Raw genomic sequence first — 18,518 nt, forward strand, 5'->3', positions numbered from 1 at the left:
GGAAGGCAGAGCGAGCTCTGGCACAACTCAGTGGCAGCAAAGCTCTCACAGTGTTTCCCCTCATTTCACCAAATTTGGGTTTGCAAGGTAAAAGGTTGATAGCTCAGCATGGTTCTGTTCAGCTCAGCAATTCGGTTGCGTTCAGAGAAGTGCACCCTGGGGAAGGTGAGATGCGTTATTCTCATGCCCTGGCGCATGTCCCAGGCAGTGTAGGGATGAAGTCAGCAGGCTGCCAGGGGCAGATGAGTGTGCTGAGAGCTGTAGGCAGTGCCAGCCTGAGCTGGAGCGTGGATGAACCAGAACCAAGAGGCAGTAAGTCACCAGGAGTCGGGAAGGGCACAGTGGGAAGCCAGGATTGCATGATGCAGCCCCAGCGTTTGGGGGTTTGCGACTGGCTGGGCAACTCACTCACTTGACTTTATGCAAGGCCTTGGGTATGTCTCAGGCTCTCCCATTAGAAAACAATTTCACCAATCCTCCTGAGTCACTGGGTCTATGACTGTATTAGAAATCAGGCAGCAATAGGGAACGTGCTCAGGACCTGGAATCCAATCATCGTTAAATTATCAGTGCAGTCCCTGGGCACCCATGGTCCAGCCCAATTAGCTGCCTCCCAAATGATTCACAAAGGCAGCTCTGCAATCATCATCAATAGTCATAGAATCATAGAATCATTTAGATTGGAAAAGACCCTTAAGAACCAACCGTTAACCTAGCACTGCCAAGTCCACCACTAAACCATATCCCTAAGAGCCATGTCTACGTGTCTTTTAAATCCCTCCAGGGATGGTGACTCAACCACTTCCCTGGGCAGCCTGTTCCAGTGCTTGACAACCCTTTCAGTGAAGAAATTGTTCCTAATATCCAACCTAAACCTCCCCTGGCACAGCTTGAGGCTGTTTCCTCTTGTCCTATCACTTGTTACTGGGGAAAAGAGACTGACACCCACCTCACTACAACCTCCTTTCAGGTAGTTGTAAAGAGCAATAAGGTCTCCCCTCAGCCTCTTTTTCTCCAGGCTAAACAACCCCAGTTCTCTCAGCTACTTCTCATAGGACTTGTTCTCTACACCCTCCACCAGCTTCCTTGTTCTTCTCTGGACACACTCCAGCACCTCAACATCTTTCTTGTAGTGAGGGGCCCAAAATTGAACACAGTATTCGATGTGTGGCCTCACCAGTGCCGAGTACAGGGAGATGATCCTTTCCCTAGTCCTGATGGCCACACTATTTCTGATACAAGCCAGGATGCTATCAGCCTTTCTTGGCCACCTGGGCACACTGCTTTAGGATGACTCCAAGGATCCCAGGCAAGGAGCTGGCCCTGGAAACAGAGAGAGGCCAAGCTGCAATTCAAGCTGGGCAGAAGCCTTCTTGGGCATCTCCAGCTGTAGCTATTCTTCTTAATAAACATCTCATGCTTGGGAAGCATTGCCTGTTGCTACAGAAGAAAAAGACAAATGATCATTTCTCAGTGACAAATGCCATGGAATCACCTTTTCCTAAACTGAAAATCAAGACTTCCAAGCAAAATCCAGAGGAAATTAAAAGGAACCCTTCTGACTCCTGAGTAGATGCCCTTCCTCCTTCCCATGTTTTTAGCAGCCAAGTGGGGAGAATCATCTTCTTCCTAGTTGCCATCATCCTCTTTTTGGTAGAGAGGGAAAGGGCAGGGAGGAGACCACATCAGCACTGTCTCTGTTGGAAGGGAATCTTACACCAGAGTCATGACAGCCTGCTTTGTGGGGCTGGAGGAACCCCAGGAGCCATAGAGGGGATGAGGAAGCAGAGCTGATGGAGGATGGACTGACTTGAGAGTTGGGGGACAGGTCTGGCTTGGGGGTCACAGTGAATCACCAGCACAGGGACAGGTAGATGGAAGCACGAGAGCTGTTGTTATAACGCTGGATGAAAATCCCCAAGCCCCAGAAACCAGCCCGGCTGCCCCACACATGTGTCTGCATCCCACATCCCCAACCAAGCTCCCTGCAGCACATCCAGGAAATAGCCAAATTTCCTTGGATCCTGCCTCTTTCTCGGGCTCTTTCTGCATGGTGCATCTCAAGTGCAGTCAATTAGAGCCATGGATCAATTAAGCATTAACGGGCAAGGAAGATAAATTACTCAAATGGGCAATCCCAGTGTCCGGAAGGGAAAATTCCCTGGTGTTGATTCATGCGGATTCTCCTCTTTTTCAGGCCTGACCAGATGCTCCTTTGGCTCTCAGCACGAGGCGTCGCACAGGTATGAGGTGCCATGCAGTCTGCAGCGGGGTTGTTTTTCCCGTTAGACATTTCACTCAGATTGCATGGGGAGACATGCTTATGTACTGCTTGATTCCTTCTCTCCCCTCCTCTCCCTCGTCCTCTCCAACACATTCCCAGCAGCTTATTGGCCTGGGAAAAGCTTTGCAAAGTGAAAAGAAGCTGAACTCTTTCCTGCTTTTCCTACCCCAGAAGACAAGGTTTTGAAGATATGCATCCACACTGCCTCTTGCCAATGAAAGCCCACACAAGAGGGTGGCTTTGTGTACTTCTGTGTGTTTGCATGTGGATATTACCAGTCCTGACCTGGCTGGAGTGAGTCTCCACATTTGGATTTGCCCTTCCCTAGTAGCTGGAAGATTGAATGGGGAAGGTCTAGTGAAGGGTATAAAGGGAAAGAAATCTTCCTCGGGAACTCCACTGATGGCACAAATCTCTGTGCTTAGCTGCCTTTTCCTACATCATGGCTCCTGGACCATCCCTTTCTATATAGTTGTGGGGCACTGAATCACCCCTCCATGCCCGTGCAGACACAGAGCCCCAAGCTCAGGGCAGGACGGGAACACCATCTCCTGAAGCCTTGTGGGGACAAATTTTATAGCTCTTGTGAACCCATAACTAAGCTGCATCACTTTCAACAAGGTGTCCTCGTCAGGGACCCTTTTGAGTGCCTAGTATCACCCACTCCTGAGGTGGAGCAGTTTCAGATTATGTTTTTCTATGCAAGGTCCCAAATTTGGTCCCAGACTTATTCCCAAGATGCAGGGGATGTAAAAGTTTCCTGGTGTTTAGTATTTTGTGGTTTTATTTATTGCATTTGGCTCCACATCTCCCTTGTTTGAGGGTGCCTGGTCACTGACAATTTGCAGCCTGGACAAGACAATGCAATGAAAGAAAAATTCTGCCTTTCTCATGGCAGCTCCTGTGCCTCTGCCTGCTTCATCCTTGCTTTTCCATTCCCTTAAACCTCCACAAGCCCTGCTTATACCAGCCGTGCACATGCAGAAACTATTCCTTTCCCTCCACACTCCTCCTCCTCTCTCTCCCCCTCCAGCTGCTTGAGAAATTCAAACCTTCTTCCTATTAGGAAGAAAAAATGGTGTGCTATCAGGTTGAAAGGGAAAGTAGAGGAATGGGTTAAAGGGGTTTAAATTGGAGTTTTATGGATATTTCTCTCTCTCCTTTGTGAGCGCATTAAACTTTTCTTTCGTTAAAAACCAAGAGGACAGGAATGGGAAAGGAGAGGAGAGAAGGGAAAGAGAAGGTGGGGGGAAAAAAAAGCCCTCAGATATTCATGTGTGACACAGCTCAGGGAGGTGAGATGTACGGCTGATTTGCTTAATGCTGACAGGTCTTTCTTCTTATTGGAAAGAAAACACAGCGGGGATCCTAAAATGTGCCGTGTAAAGGTCCATGGCAGGAGCATTTCCAATCTTCCGTGGTGACGCTGCGGGCCAGGTATTCACACAGGCACATCAGGGGAAAATAACACAAAAAAGTTCTTCAGTAGGCTCCCATTAACCTGCTGCCTATGTTAATGTCGAGCCCAAAGCTGCTCCAAAGCGCCCAGCGCTCCTGCGCTAGCCGACACAGGGATGTGTGTGTGTTGGTGTATGTGCATCGGTGTGCTTGCCAGCCTGCCCAAGTGGGGCAGTTAAAAGGGAGAAGGGGGTAGAAAAAAGGGAGAAAGAGGAGTGCCAAAGCAAGGGCCGGGAGGGGGGAGGATGGAGAGAAAGCAAAGACAAAGAGAGGGAGGGAATCTGAAAGAGGAGAGACAAAATGAAGGTGAGAATTAGGATGGAGGATGCTTCCCATGCGGTCCTGCTCACTGCTGGGCTCCCATATGGGGCTCCTACAGGCTCGCCCAAGGAGGTGTCTCCCAGAAATGTGTAGGGGGAGTACCTGGGCATTTGGGCGGTGGGATTCCTTCTGGGATATACCAGCCCAACTCTTCCCGGTGCCCTGCATTGCTGTGACTCCATCCCAGGGGAGAAGCACCCTCCAGCCAGCCTGACTGTGCTGCCTGTCTCCTCCGATGAGCGGATGGCTTGTCCTGGGGGATTGCGCGTTCGCCTTTCCTCGCGTCAGCTCAGCGGACAGCGGGACGTGTCGCGGCAACATCAAGCACAACACACAAGCTGACACAGCTGATGGCCCCTGATGCTGGGGCGGCTGAGATGCTCTACAGATAAAGACAAGACTCAAGGGCAATATCCCAGCTGCGGATGAGACCGGGATGATGACTGGTATGTCACCTATCCAAGGGGAACCATCTTCCACCCGTTCTCCTCTCCATACCTGTTGGCACTGACTCACTTGCGACAAAAGCTGGGGCAGACCTTTATGGCAAGTCATGAAAACAGATGCATGCGTGGCTGTAACAGCAAAGTCACAAGCAGAGGTTGGTGAGAAGGAGTAGTTGAGAAAGAGAAGAGGAGATTTAGAAGCAGGCTGGATACCGGCAAGGAACAAGAGCCAGGGGGCTCAAGGATTAAGCCGAAGCTGGAAAGGTGGTGGGGTCTGGAGCTGGGAGTTATAGGCTGGTAAGCACATGCTGATGGCATGGTGCAAGCTGGACATTTTTCTGAATGGGTGGGCCACACAGCAGGGACAGCAATAATGCAGAGGGAACAGTTTGCAGCTTCCAGTTGTAAGGAGAGCACCTGCATCGTGTATCAGCTGTTTAGTCTCTCTGCTCTGAGTGATGGGAAAGGAGCATATAATGGGTCAGATCAGAAAGTGTTGCAAAAGCAGCACTTGGGGACACCTTAGGGAAGAGGACCTGACCTTTCTGGAGCCACCAAAGAAACAGAAGCACCAAAGCTTCTTCATGGGATTCATCTCACACCCACAGTGTGAATGTCACTTCTATAGCATCTTCATCTGAGCCAAGCATCCTGGGTTCCCTTTTTGCCTCATAACTAGCCCCAAAAGTGAAGTTTGGAGTATAGTTCATCTCATCCTAAAGTGGACCTTGTTCAGACAAATCTTCCCTACCTGCCATGGACTGGCCCACCTCTTGCGCAGTCACATGTGCAAAGTGAAGGAGCACTTTCAGTCCTACTAACCAGCACAGGGTCCAGGACACGCAGGCCTTTGGGCAGGTAGCATGCAGGTGCCACACGCAAAGGATCCGTGAAGGACCCAGGTGCATGGCATGGCCTTGAATTAGCAACTGGGTCTCTTTTGGGAGGGTCTGTCCAGACCAGGACAAGCAAGAGGTGCCACGTTGCAACTGAAAGACATACCAGCAAAGGAGTGCTGTGCTGGATCCCATATTTGACCCCACATTATCTCATACATTGAGGAGACAAGACAGATGGAGCAAAAAAGTCAAGAATATCCCTTCTCATTTTTAAAGGACAGCCTTGAACGGTCCCCTTTCTGGATGCCACTGTGCAGTGGCAACAACTGATGAAGCCCCTGATTTTACAAGCTCTTTTGCTCCCCAGCCCATCTTGCTCCCAGGGTTGGGCCAGATCTGCCCCGGGAGCACACAGTTGCAATTAGTAAATGTAACTAGCTGCTGCCTGACACGGATGTGCATGTTTCTCCTCTCCCCACTCCACTGTGTTGAACTGGGAGTTTTTCCAGCAGAACCAAGGGAACAACCTCGTGGGGCACAGGTCAGAGTTACTATTTCTTTCAGTTGAAATCTGTGAGCAGATTACACACCAGGTTGGTGTCCATCTGAGAGCTAGAGATGTGGTCAGGGGGGGCTGGAGAACTTTTCCTCTCATCCTTAAAGTGCATGTCACAGAGAAATCGGCATAAACCACGCTGACCATCCTGGTTTTATCCCCACTGACCACAAAGGGGTGGTGGGCACATAGCCCACCTGCAGGTCCCTGAAGGTGAGGAATGGCCCATCCTGGTTTCTCTTTCTGCCAGCGACTCATTTCTCCATGCCTTAGTTTGCTATACCTCTAAAATGGGGGTTATGGTGTTGACCTCCTTCATCTAGTGCTTGGAGATCAACTGATGAGAAGGGTTGATGGTGGTTCCTGCTTGATGGCTGTGCAGAGGGCTAGCTGGTGAGATTTCAGCATTCAGACACCTAGCCATGTGGCCCTTCCCAGCTGTTTGGTTTATGCTTCCCAGGTTGTTGGTGTCAGTCATTTAATCCTTTAAAACCCAGGCAGTGGTCCAACAGCAGAGTAGTGCCTTTCTGAGAAAGTCCTGCAAGAAGCATCAAAAGCCCATGTCTACCATCCACCCTGGTACACGGCGGCAATGGTCCTCATCACTGTCAACTTCTCTGGCTTCTGCACATGGAGATGGCCTAAACCAGCAGTTTTAATCAGCTGATGTTCCTTGTGCTGCTCAAAGAAATGTTCCCCATCCCAACATCCCCATCCCAGCCTGCCTTGGGACCACCATGTAAAGCAACCCAGAAGACAACTTCTTCTCCAAGACATGCAAGTCACCTCCCAAGGACTTTAGGGCTTCACCACTCCAAACTCCATATTGAAAATATCTCTCTACAGTCATCCATCAGCTGGCGTGGGGGCTGGAAATCAGGAAAGGCACATTGCCATCACTCAACAACCATGACGTAGTGGCTGCATGATGAGGAGATGGTCACTGTAGTGACCCTGCTCTCCAGACTGGTGCACAATGGAGGTGAGATGGAAAACAATGTGTCCAGCAGAAACCACTGATAAGGCCAGGGCCAGAGTGCAGGACATAAGATGAGGGGCCAAGAGGTGGGTTTGTTCACCAGGAGAAGAGTAAGCAAAGGGGAGATCATGGCGTCATCTCCATCTTAATGGGAGAGTGTAGGCAAGACAGAGGTGGCCTCATCTCAGAGGTGCACAGTGGGAGGAAAAGAGGCAACAGGGACAAGCTGGAACACGGGAAATCCTGACTGATAAGAGGAATTTTTTTTGCCCGTGAGGGTGCTCAAACCCTGAAGCAGGGTCCCAAAGAGTCTGTGAGGTCTCTTCTCCTTGGAGACAGTCTGAACTCAACTAGACAAGGTTATGACCCATTTTGGCCCTGCTTTGGGTAAGCAGTTGGACTGGGTGACCTGCTGAGGTTCCCTCTGTCCCAAGTCATTCTGTGACTGTATGACATCCCTTTGCATGCAGCCAAGGCAGGAATACCACAAAAATCATGTGAGGGTCACTCATGGACCTCCACTTTGTGCCCATCAGCAGAAAATAATGTTGACCCTCTCCTGGATCTCACACCTCTGTGCCTTCTCACACCTCCATACCTTTCCATCTTATTTGGACGACTGCTGGTTCCTGCAGCCCATGCCCATCAGTTCACACCTGCCAACATCCCCCACACAATGGGATATTTCTACAATTGAGCCTGTAATCCTCCCTTCATCTTGACCAGATCTGTGGGTGTGTGTCCCCACCATGCATCTCGATCCATGTCCTTGTCTGCATGGGAAAGATGGCTCCAGGGAGACCTCATTGTGTCCAGAGAGACCACCTTCTGTCATTCTCTGTTTAACTGTTTGGAAGACAGGTCCTTGTCCTTCCCAGGATTTTTTGCCAAGCTGTGAGTCCCTCCTGTTTCCCTTTCAGGAAAGCCAAAGTTTTTCTTACATGTGGGACAGTCAAGAGCTTCCAAAATTTATTTTTTCCCTGGCATACTCCAAGACTGAAGCTTCCTGATCCCAGTTTGGCCATGGGCCTGCCCCATCCTTCCCCCCACCAGCTCTGACAGATATCTGCTCTCCCCCTTGAACAGAGATGAGGTTAAGGGAGAAACATTCAGGAAGAACTTTCCCCAGAAGTTCTTTTGTATTGGCAAGTATTAGGTCCACTTAGTCCTTAATCCTGGGGTGAATCTTGCCAGGCAGACATATGGGCAAGATGAAGGGAGGGACTGAGGGTTTTTCCATAGCATAATTAAATCCTGGAGCAGCCTTACAGGTATGATTCACCCCGCGCTGCCCATACCTTGTCTCCTCACAGGACTTGGACAGAGGGGTCACAACCCATCAGTCCTTACTGGCATTTTCCTGGTCTCCCCAGTTTCACGGCATGAAGACTGGGAAGGAGCAGGCGACTTTGCTGAGTGCCCTGGTCCCCATGTTCCCCCAGGAATCACATCTGGTACAAGCATAGGAGTTCAACCTCCCTTCCCTCACCCACCTGTACCAACAGGCACACAACTGGCTCAGGAGAAGGACTTGGTCCCTCCACTCTGCTCTCCTGCCTCCACCTACCACCATCCCTGCTCCCACCCCACTGCAGAGAAATCGGGGAAACTCCCCATTGCCATGGACTAAGCTTTCTGGCTGCATCCTACCTTAGTGTCCCCCCCGAGTCTGTGACCCCCAATCCTGTGCCGACAGGAGGGTAATGCCCCTCTTGGCTCGCTCCTTCCTCCTCCTCCCAGGTAAAGCAGAGTCCCATGCGGAAACGAGCTCTGCTCCTCTCTCCTTTCTTCCTCTTTTCTCTCCTTCCCTCTCCATCACGCCAGTTGTTTCATCCTTTGAGAACTCTCTGCTTCTCCCTATGGGACCCACTTTAAAAAACAAGGGGAGGGGGAGCAGGGGGGAGAAGGAAAGAAAACTCCATTGTCTTGTCAAAGGGAATAAGTGAAAAGTTGCAAGTGTCTCTCTGCAGGTTTTGGCTCCTGTGTGTTCTCCTTTCAAACCCTGCCAGCCTCAGGGGCTGTCATTTCGCCTTCATCTCAACGGATCGGCCCGTGGTTTCCCACTGCTTCCCCTCCCCAGCATCACTGAGCGTGGAGCTGCCAGCGTTTTCACGGCCACCACCAGCTTGATCCTATTGACAGGTCTCTTCTCTTTGCTTTCCTTTCAAAGCGGGGCTCGGTGTCCCTTCCTTCCTCCCTTCCTTTTCCCTTCCTCCCCTCCCTCCCTTTCTTTTCCTGATTTTTCTTCTTCTCAGAGGTGTGCCGCCGAGGTGCTGCTGTGCAATGACTTGACAAGGCCACACGCAGCGGAGCCGGGGCCCAATTATAAACCCCTCTTTAAGAGCGGCCTTCGTTTAGAGAGCAAGATCAGAGCTGTTGGAATATTAACGAGCTCTTGCCGGCAGCACAGCATCCAGCAGCGGCGCAGGGGGACCGTGTGCCGGCATCGGAGAGGTGTGTGCGGTGGAGGGGTGCATGCACCAGACCAGGGTGTTGCCCTGGGTAAGAGCTCCCAGGGTTGGAGATGATGGTGTGCAACTGGTGTGCCAGGCATGGTGTTGGCTAAACCAGCTTATCCCAGCCAGGCTGGATGGATTTAGCTGGGGGGGGGCAACCATGGACACATCACCCCCCCTTCCACCGGGCATCACCCAGCCATGGGGAGGCAGCGTGGTCTTATGGTTAAAGCAAGCAAGAGCAGTTCTGTTACCACCTCTGAAGGTGGCCTTGGGGCTTGTCCCCTGGGTGGCACAGGGCTTCCCAGGGTGCTGGGAAGTCACCCTCCCACCACCTTTCCTCATCCCTGCAGTGGGGAAGGGATTTTTTGGATAATCAGGGCAAAGTGGTCGTGTGGTCTCCCATGACTGGCGTTCATCTAGCATTGCTGTGGGTGGTTACAAGGATTGGCCCCAAAGCCAGTTAAAGCCTCAGAAGGGAATGAGAGAAGAGGTGGGTCTGGAAAGATCTGCCCTGTCCTCTGGAGTGACATATGGTTGCCCACTTACAACCATGTTGGCAAACATGTGTGGCCAAAGGAGAGCACAGACATGCAACTGTCTGTCAACACACACAAATACATGCATCCAAATGGGAGGCATGTCCACAAGCACACGCAAGCCAGCATATGCCTAAGCAGATACTTATGAACCTGCGCACACAACTGCAGCCCTGATAAGCACATGCACATCTACAGGGATATGGAAATCCAGAGAAGTGAGCATTCATGTAGCCCCTACCCAACATGAGCAAACAGGCTCACACATACGCACACACACGTGCTGCACACGTGCTCAATTGCAAGCATGCACTGAGCCCTGCAAAGGGTCCCAAGTCACATCTGTCACCCACTGTCCACCTACAAGATCCCTCCTGTCCTTTCCACATCGCTAAGACACCTATGGGGTGCAAGGGTTGTGGGGGTACAGGGGACTGTCTGCTGAGACCCACCCAAGTTATCTTACTTCAACGTTTGCCTGGGGACCTCTACCCAAAGATAAGTCCCATCCCCTGGGAGAAGGAGGTGACTGTGGAGAAGGGGTGGTGAGGGGAGGAGATGCAGAACCCCACCAGTAAATTCAGGTATCTAGAAGGCAGGCAGGAGAATGGTACACCGGGAAACTGGCACACGGGGAGAGGGGAAGGTGTATATGTCAGTATGTGAAGAATGTTGATAACACACTGACGTTTTCAGTTGTTGCTAAGTAGTGTTTAGACTAATGTCAAGGATTTTTCAGCTTCTTATGCCCAACCAGCAAGAAAGCTGGAGGGGCACAAGAAGTTGGCACAGGACACAGCCAGGGCAGCTGACCCAAACCGGCCAACGGGGTATTCCAGACCATGGGACGCCACATCTAGTATAGGAACTGGGGGGAGCGGGGGCAGGGGGATCGCCGCTCGGGGACTAACTGGGTGTCTATTGGCGGGTGGTGAGCAATTGCACTGCACATCATTTGTACATTTCAATCCTTTTATTATTACTGTTGTCATTTTATTAGTGTTATCATTATCATTATTAGTTTCTTCTTTTATGTTCTATTAAACTGTTCTTATCTCAACCCACGAGTTTTACTTCTTTTCCCGATTTTCTCCCCCATCCCACTGCGGGGGTGGGGGGGGGAGTGAGTGAGCGGCTGCGTGGTGCTTAGTTGCTGGCTGGGGTTAAACCATGAAAAGGTGCCAACCCGGTGAGCTTTGGCTTGACTCCAGGTTTGGGACCAGTTTCACAAGCGGGAGGATCCATCTCTGGGCATCATCATGCTCCTGGGCACATCTGCGCCTAGCACCCCAGCTCGGGAAGTCTCTTTCCCTCTGTCAGCTCATTGCACTCCCAATTCCTTCATTTAGGACCTAGCAGGGTCCCTTAGAGCTCTCCCCTCAGCCTTGACCCTCCACATGTCCCTTTCCAGCCAGCTTCCCCCTCACCTCCTCCTCCCTCTGCAGGGTATCTCTGCAGAAAGAGAAAAGGACCAAAACACACACAAGATCCCTGCTAGCAATGGCCAGAGCTACAACCCACCTGAGAGCCCCAATAACAACAGCCACAGTGGAAAGACTTCCAATACCATCGTTATAACAAACATGCCTAAAATGAATGTGAAATTCTCCTCAGCAACAGGGAGAGCTAAAATCCAATGAGAAGAATCAAGGAAGTCCACAGAGCATCGAGGCCCCCAGGACTGGAAGTTCATAAGACTAATGAGTGCACCGCAGCAGAATTTAATAGCCAGGCATATATAGACTGGCAAGGCATGGTGAGACAGATAACACTTTTATCAGACCTTCGGCAGAGAAAACAGGTGGATTTTCAGCACGAGTGTTTCTTCAGATCTGCAAAAGAGGAAGAAATTGTCAGCTTGGTAAAAAATTGCATTGAGCGCAGTGGATTTATGTTGATCAGCTGGACAGTCTGAAAGAAAAAGGCAGCTGTACATGCAGACCAGAGAGGATATTAGTGCCTTGGGACAGAGGGAGGAAAGAGGTGCCCATAGAGCCCATGGATCACTATGGAGTTAGCACCTGAGGACGTGTGGGAAAACTGTAGTATAGCATTAAACCCATGTTGTTCATAAATCTATAATGCCTGGTACAGAGCAGCTCTGAATCCTGAATTGCTCTGTGATGAAGGTGTTAAACAGGTCTGCCTTGAGGATCAGGACCAAGAGATCAAAGGCTGTTGGGAAGCAATTCCCTGCTGGGAGCTTATCCGGCACCGTTGCTCTGGTCCATGGCAATCATCTGGTCTCACAGGATTTGTTTCCATGAGGACATTGAATGCATTATTTTGGGGACAGTGTGTTGCATCCTTGGATGGTCACAGCCTCTGGGTGGGAAGTTGAGCTGCTGGAGGCTGGAGGGTTTAATACTTCTTACCTTTGCATAGGGTACGGAAAATCATTCTGCAGCCTGGGGATGGACAGCTTCCACAGGGACATGTGCTCCAACATGAGTCCTTACTCAGCTTGCAGCAGCCGCTGCAAGAGCTGTTGGGGACCCGCATCATCCCTTGCAATGCAGTAGCTCCCATGGTAGAATAGAATAGAAATAGAAATAGAAATTAGAATAGGATAGAATAGGATAGGATAGGATAGAATAGAATAGAATAGAATAGAATAGAATAGAATAAAATAGAATAGAATAGAATAATATGGTCCCAAGAGCAAGCAGCAAAGGCCTAAGAAGTTCAAAAAGACAAAATTTTGATGATTTATTAATTCTCCTATTCATATGAGATAATAGCTAATAATCTTAGCAAAGAAATTATACAGGAGGGATGTTGTCTCCTGCACTACAAACCTGTATGAGCAGTGTCTCCAGAAGGTATTTCTTCCACCCCACCACTTCATCCCTCTTAAACACAGTACTTCTGAATTCTCCACTGGGAGCACTCAGATTCTCTGCCTCACTCGGAGGATCTGCTTCACCTTGTCCGATGGATTACAAGAGAAAAAATCAGGGATGAGAGTTTACCACACAGCCATGTTTCCCACCCCAAAAGCCCCCTTGAGCTGCTCAGGAGCCTGCAGCACCCTCCATCACTTCAACGACGTCGTACATGGCTCCAGGTCATGAACACCCCTGAGTATGCACCATGTTGGGCACAGGCATTGAGCAAGCCCCCAAATCCATGGGGCAGCCCCCTCCCCATGCTGCCAGAACATTTAGAGCTCTGCACAGAGGCTGAAAGCCAGCCTCCAGCTGGGCTAATGGCATTCAGCAATTGCCTGCCAACATGAAAGACTGCAAGGAAGCAGGAAAAGGCACTTATCTATGCATCGGAGATGGATTCACCCCAAGTTCCTGCAGGGATACTAGTCTTTTCCATGCATGCTGGGAAACAGGTTTTGCCCCTAAAGGATCGCAAACTCCTTGGTGCGTGCAAGAGTTACACAGGTCGCTTCGAGGGGAAACCAGAGCTGGTGTGTATCTGCTGCCCAAGGCTGGTCTCAGGGCAGGGAAGGAGGTTGTAAACTGGTGATTTGAGGTCCCGGTGTGAATTAGTGGTGCAAAAGTCTCCATCGGGCACCCCTGGGTCAGTGCTCCTCTGGATATCTCAGGGTGACAGTGTCTGGCCCCAAATTTGACAACAACTGCACGCTCTGGGACTCATCCCTTGCAGCAGAGAATCAGAAGGGTCTGACTCCTAGGAAGGCTGGAGAAGAAGGGGGAGATCGGACCCAAGCAAAGGCAATCACAATATCCATGGAGAGCACGCAGTAGGGACTGGCTGATGATGGAAGGGGGAGCGGGTTCCCAAAATACCCACACAGAGGGTTGTGCATAGCTTTTAAGGCCAGATAGTCCTTTGCAGGCTTTTTAATCCAATTTGGACTATGGTGCTGCTGTCATCAGTTCCCACCTTCTGAGCCCAGCGAAGGCGGCCGGTGGCTGGGGCAGGCACGGTGCTTGCCAGACCTTCTAACGCTGCATGGGGCCGTAGGACATTGAAACATTAAGGGAGCAAAGTGTGATGCCGTGGCATGTTACACGCTCGACGTTGCTGCCCGGGAGCTTTGGGGACTGCTGATATAGCGTGACAGCAGATTTCACCCACCACTAACCAAGTCCAGCAACTTTGGGTCAGTAAAACTCCCCCTCAGAAAAGGACCAAGTCAGAGACCAGAGTCCAGACCTTCTCCTCACTCCCTTTTCGGGAGGTAAATCACCACAGCTATCAAACCCAAGTGCCCTAACACCTCCGTTTCCTAACTAGTCACAAAGACATTTGCAATGAGCCAAAGCTTCTGTCAGCGTGATTTGGAAGCTGGTGGCCATCGGTGGCAGGATGGCTAGGGATGGGGCAGGCAGGGTGAGGGATCCACCACGCAAAGCTTCAAGGCAGCATCTCTCCCCTGCCCATCTACACGCTCCAGAGAAGCAGGGAGGGGGAGAGAGACCTGCAGCCCCAGCCCCGCCAGCTCAGCGCTTTTGTGCTTTTCTTGTCAGGGAAAAAAAAAAAAAGAATAAAAAGCCCCTTTTTGTTTTGTTTCCTTTTTTTGTTTGCTAATTTATTGTTTTGTCCTGAGCTCGTTCTTCTTGAAATCCCTTGTTCTTGATGCTCATTAAAATATTTTCGGCGTGCGCGGGCTCAGTTAGTTGCTGCTATGCTCTTTTTGTATTTATTTTTCTCTCCTCCCCAGACCCCCCCGCTACACAACCCCGCGGTCAAAACGTCCCTGTGTTTTCCGTGTGCTTATTACCCAGAGAATCAAGGCTCCTTAGCAATTTGCGAGTCACTCCAAAGCAATCAATTATGCATCAAATGACTTTTTGATTCTTTACCTTGTGAGAGGAGAGATGGAAGAAGAGGCTGTCTTTTTATTCTTTTCCCCTCCTCTATATTATTATTATTTTTATTATTATTCCCCTCTCTCTCTTCTTTTCTCTCTCTCCCTTTCTGTGCTCGAACAGGTCTGCCTGCTGGCATCACGATTATGACATGATCAAATGGCTTGCTCTTAATTGGCAACAGCTCCAAGATGGAAAGAAGACAGAAAGATTAAAAAGAAAAGACCACGGGAGCTGGAGCCCTTGTGTACGGCTCTAGCAGCTTGTTGTGGTGTCAGGTGAGGTGGGAGGACAGAGCTGAGCTGAAGGGGACCCAGGCACTTTGGTGTAAGGGTGAGTGGGCAGCTGGATGGGGACAACCATGAGGACAGCCACAAGGATGATGGAAAAGGAGAGGGGCCGCTCATGATGCTGCAGACGAGGAGGGTCTATGTGCAGAGCACTCTTCTCCCCGTCAGGAGCTGGCCCAGCTTCGCCTGCACCCATGAGTTCAGAGAGAGTAAGTGACCTGGGGACAATGTGCCTACAGCAGCAATGCCAAGACATCTCCTCCAAAGTCAGCTGTGAGAATCTCAGACATGGAAACAAATTGCCCAGAGAGGTTGTGGACTCTCCATCCTCAGAGATATACAGTCCCCATTGCTTACCTTCCCCATGACTCACCCTCTGAGTCTAGCATGTTCTCCAACCAGCATCCCCCAAAACCTCAAACCTTGGGTGTCAGCAAAGCCTTCCTATTTAACCCTCATATCTGACTCCCTGTCCCCACCAGCAGAGATCTATCGAGGAAATTTCCTCTGTCTCCAGGGGACAGGACATGCCCTGGAAGGCGCAGAGGTCAAAGCCAGTGGGGTTTTTCTGGGTGTAATCTCTTGTCCCTCTTCCTCAGTTTAAAAGCTGCTGTGCCTCAGTGACAAGGATATCCAAGTACTCATCTTCAGGTAGGGCTGCAGTGCAAGAATCACAGCAAGGAAGAGACACAAGTGGGATCTAACACATCTCAAGGAGTTTCTCCAGCAAGGGGCACAGTCCTGGACTGCCCAAGGTCCCAGGCAAGACTTATCCACGTCCTGCTCTAAAGCCATGGAGGCAAAGCTGCCCACACCACGGCCACCAGCCCTGCTCTCTGCAGGTGACAGTATTTTACCTGCAGACCCTGAGATTGCAGATGACCCTGTGCATGTCCCTCACGAGCGGGCAGCAGGAGCCACATCCTTGACCCCTTTTCCTTTGTAGTTTTATCCCTGGATCTGTTTGTTGTAATTTGTGGCACTGGCCTGTGCCATGCTGAGGGCAGGTCTCTCCCCTCCTCTGAGTGGGAGACTCCCACAACCGGGTTAAAACGGAAGCATAGGAAAATATACAATTTAGAGTGGCTAAAACAACCATCCATCTTCTCTCCATCCTTCCAGCTCCAGCCTTACACCTTCTGGGTCCAGTTCACATGACAGAGGTGATCATACTGGGATTATGTATTTGCCAGGACATATGAGCTGTTTATACGCCTAATAAAAAAAACAAAACAAAACAAAACAAAAACAGAAAACCAAACAAATAAACAAACAAACAAAAAAACAACAAAAAAAACCCAAAACACAAACAGAAAAGCAGGTTGTGTTAACTTGTGTTTTACCTCTAGACTTTCCCATCACAACCTAAAAGGTGTTGAAATGTGATGTGTGGTTTTCCTCAAGTTAGTAAATGTGATTTAAAAATATCTTTCTCCTCTCCTCTTGAAGATGAGGCCTATAGAAGAGACAAGCATCACCCAGCAGTTGAGCTCTCTGCTTTTTAGAAGTGCTAGCTGTACAACACATGAGACTGCAGCTTCTTACCAGCCCTTAAATGATGGGTATGACAAATACTGTCCCCTCCTCCATGGCCCCAAACATCCCTAAGGGTATCCCCCACAATAAAAGCCTCCATTGCCCATCCATTTTTATGGCTCCTCAATCAAAATTCTAACAAGCCACACACAGGTGATGCCTCAGGCTGTGGACGACCTTTGTAGGACACAATACGGATCTGACTTGGATATGCTGCCTCCATCAGCAGCATCCCTTTCAGCAACGAAAGCCAACTGCATCCCGGGCTGCATTTGCAAGAGCTCAGCCAGCAGGGCAGGGGACCTGATCAGTCCCCTCGATGTGGCACTTAGGAGGACACATCTGAAGTACCGTGTACAGCTTCAGGGCCCTGGTATAAGAGACATGCTGACAAACTAGAGCAAGTCCAATGGGGCTCACCAAGATGGGTTGGGGAGTGAAGCGCATGAAGTGCAGGGAGGGGTTGAGTGAGCTTGGCTTGCTCAGTTGGAAAGAGGGAGGTGAAAGGAGGATCTAGTTGCAGTCTTCACGACCCAACAGACGTTCATAAAGAAGATAAAGTCAAACTCTTCTCAGCGGTACACAGCAAAAGGACAAGTGGAGACAATCACAGGCTGCAGTAAGGGAAAATTTTCAACCCAAGGGTGGTCAGACCCTGGAAGAGAGGCCCTGAGTCTGTGAAATCTCCATCCGTAGCTAGACAAGGTCCTGAAAAGCCTGATCTAACTTTGAGGTTGGCCCTACTTTGAGCAAGGGATTGAACTAGAGATGCCAGCACTCCCTTCTAACCTCAATTATTCTGTGAATCTCTGATTTACCACTAGCTGGGCAGATCCCACTCAGGCTACAGTCAGCTTACAGCAAAAGGTCTTTGTTGGGAAGTAAACAGCAAGGGGAGAAAACATTCCTGCTGTACCACATTCAGAGGTAGTTCTGACTGCTCGAAGACTGGGGGCACCATCGAGCTGGATTGTCCCTAGTCCTCAGCCATTTTGGCAAAGCACAGCGTTCACAGCAGTCAGCCTGCATCCCCTGCACCACATCAGTAATTCCAGGATGACGCAAGACTCAGGACAGAGCCAGCAGAGCATCCCTTGGCAACCATAAATAGAAAGGAAGGAGCAGGCTGAAAGGATCACAAGCAACAGCTACTATCAGCATGACGTCTACAACACCCAGATGCTCTCGCTCAGGGACTACAAGGTCTGAGGAAGAAGGCCAAAGGGATTAGCTCACTGGTGAAATCTGTGGGTGATCAGGGTGGGGCTAGGTGGACTTGGCAGTGGTTGGACTCGATGATCTCAAAGGTCTTTTCCAACCTGAATGATTCTATGATTCTGTTCTATGATTCTAGGTGAGGTGAAGGAGAATTAAGGTGAAGAGAGCAATATCAAACTCCAGCATGCAAGCCAGCAGGTTCTTCACAAGGGACGACGCTATCCAGTCCAACACCAAGGACCACACTGAAGACATGTGAAGGAGAAGATGTTCATGGTTTTATGATAGCGTCAGACAAGAGAATTTTGATATCCTATGAGAACTGCAACAGTCTCTGCCTCAGTGAATGGTGGTGTAACATGTCACACTCAGCCATTTCTTCCAGGGTGAAGATTCAGTCAGGTCTTGGCTGAAATCAAGCAGCCTGGGAAAGATCTGAGCACTGATCCCTTGACTGAGTGGATGAACCTGGCTCATCAGCAGAAGGCACAAAATCAGTGAGAAATTAGACACTTGAGAACAGCCTATTAAGTGGAGTGAGACAAAGAGGAAAACAATGAGTGTCAATGGAGGGGTCCACACACAGGAATCTCTTTCTCTCCACTGCCTACATGTTGAATGCTGGGATGGGTTTAATCTTGGCTATCTCTGATTGTCTATGCTTTAGGGACTATACCTGAGCAAACCACCTTTAACTCTCTATTTAGTCAATGGAGAATTAGGTAATACAGTCAATAGTCTGGGGTACAACTCATCTCATTCTCAAATAGACACGACTTTGGTAAATGTAAAAGTATCCTAAACTC

This window comes from Harpia harpyja, chromosome 5 (assembly GCF_026419915.1).
Source record: "Harpia harpyja isolate bHarHar1 chromosome 5, bHarHar1 primary haplotype, whole genome shotgun sequence".
Classification (NCBI taxonomy): Eukaryota; Metazoa; Chordata; class Aves; order Accipitriformes; family Accipitridae; genus Harpia; species Harpia harpyja.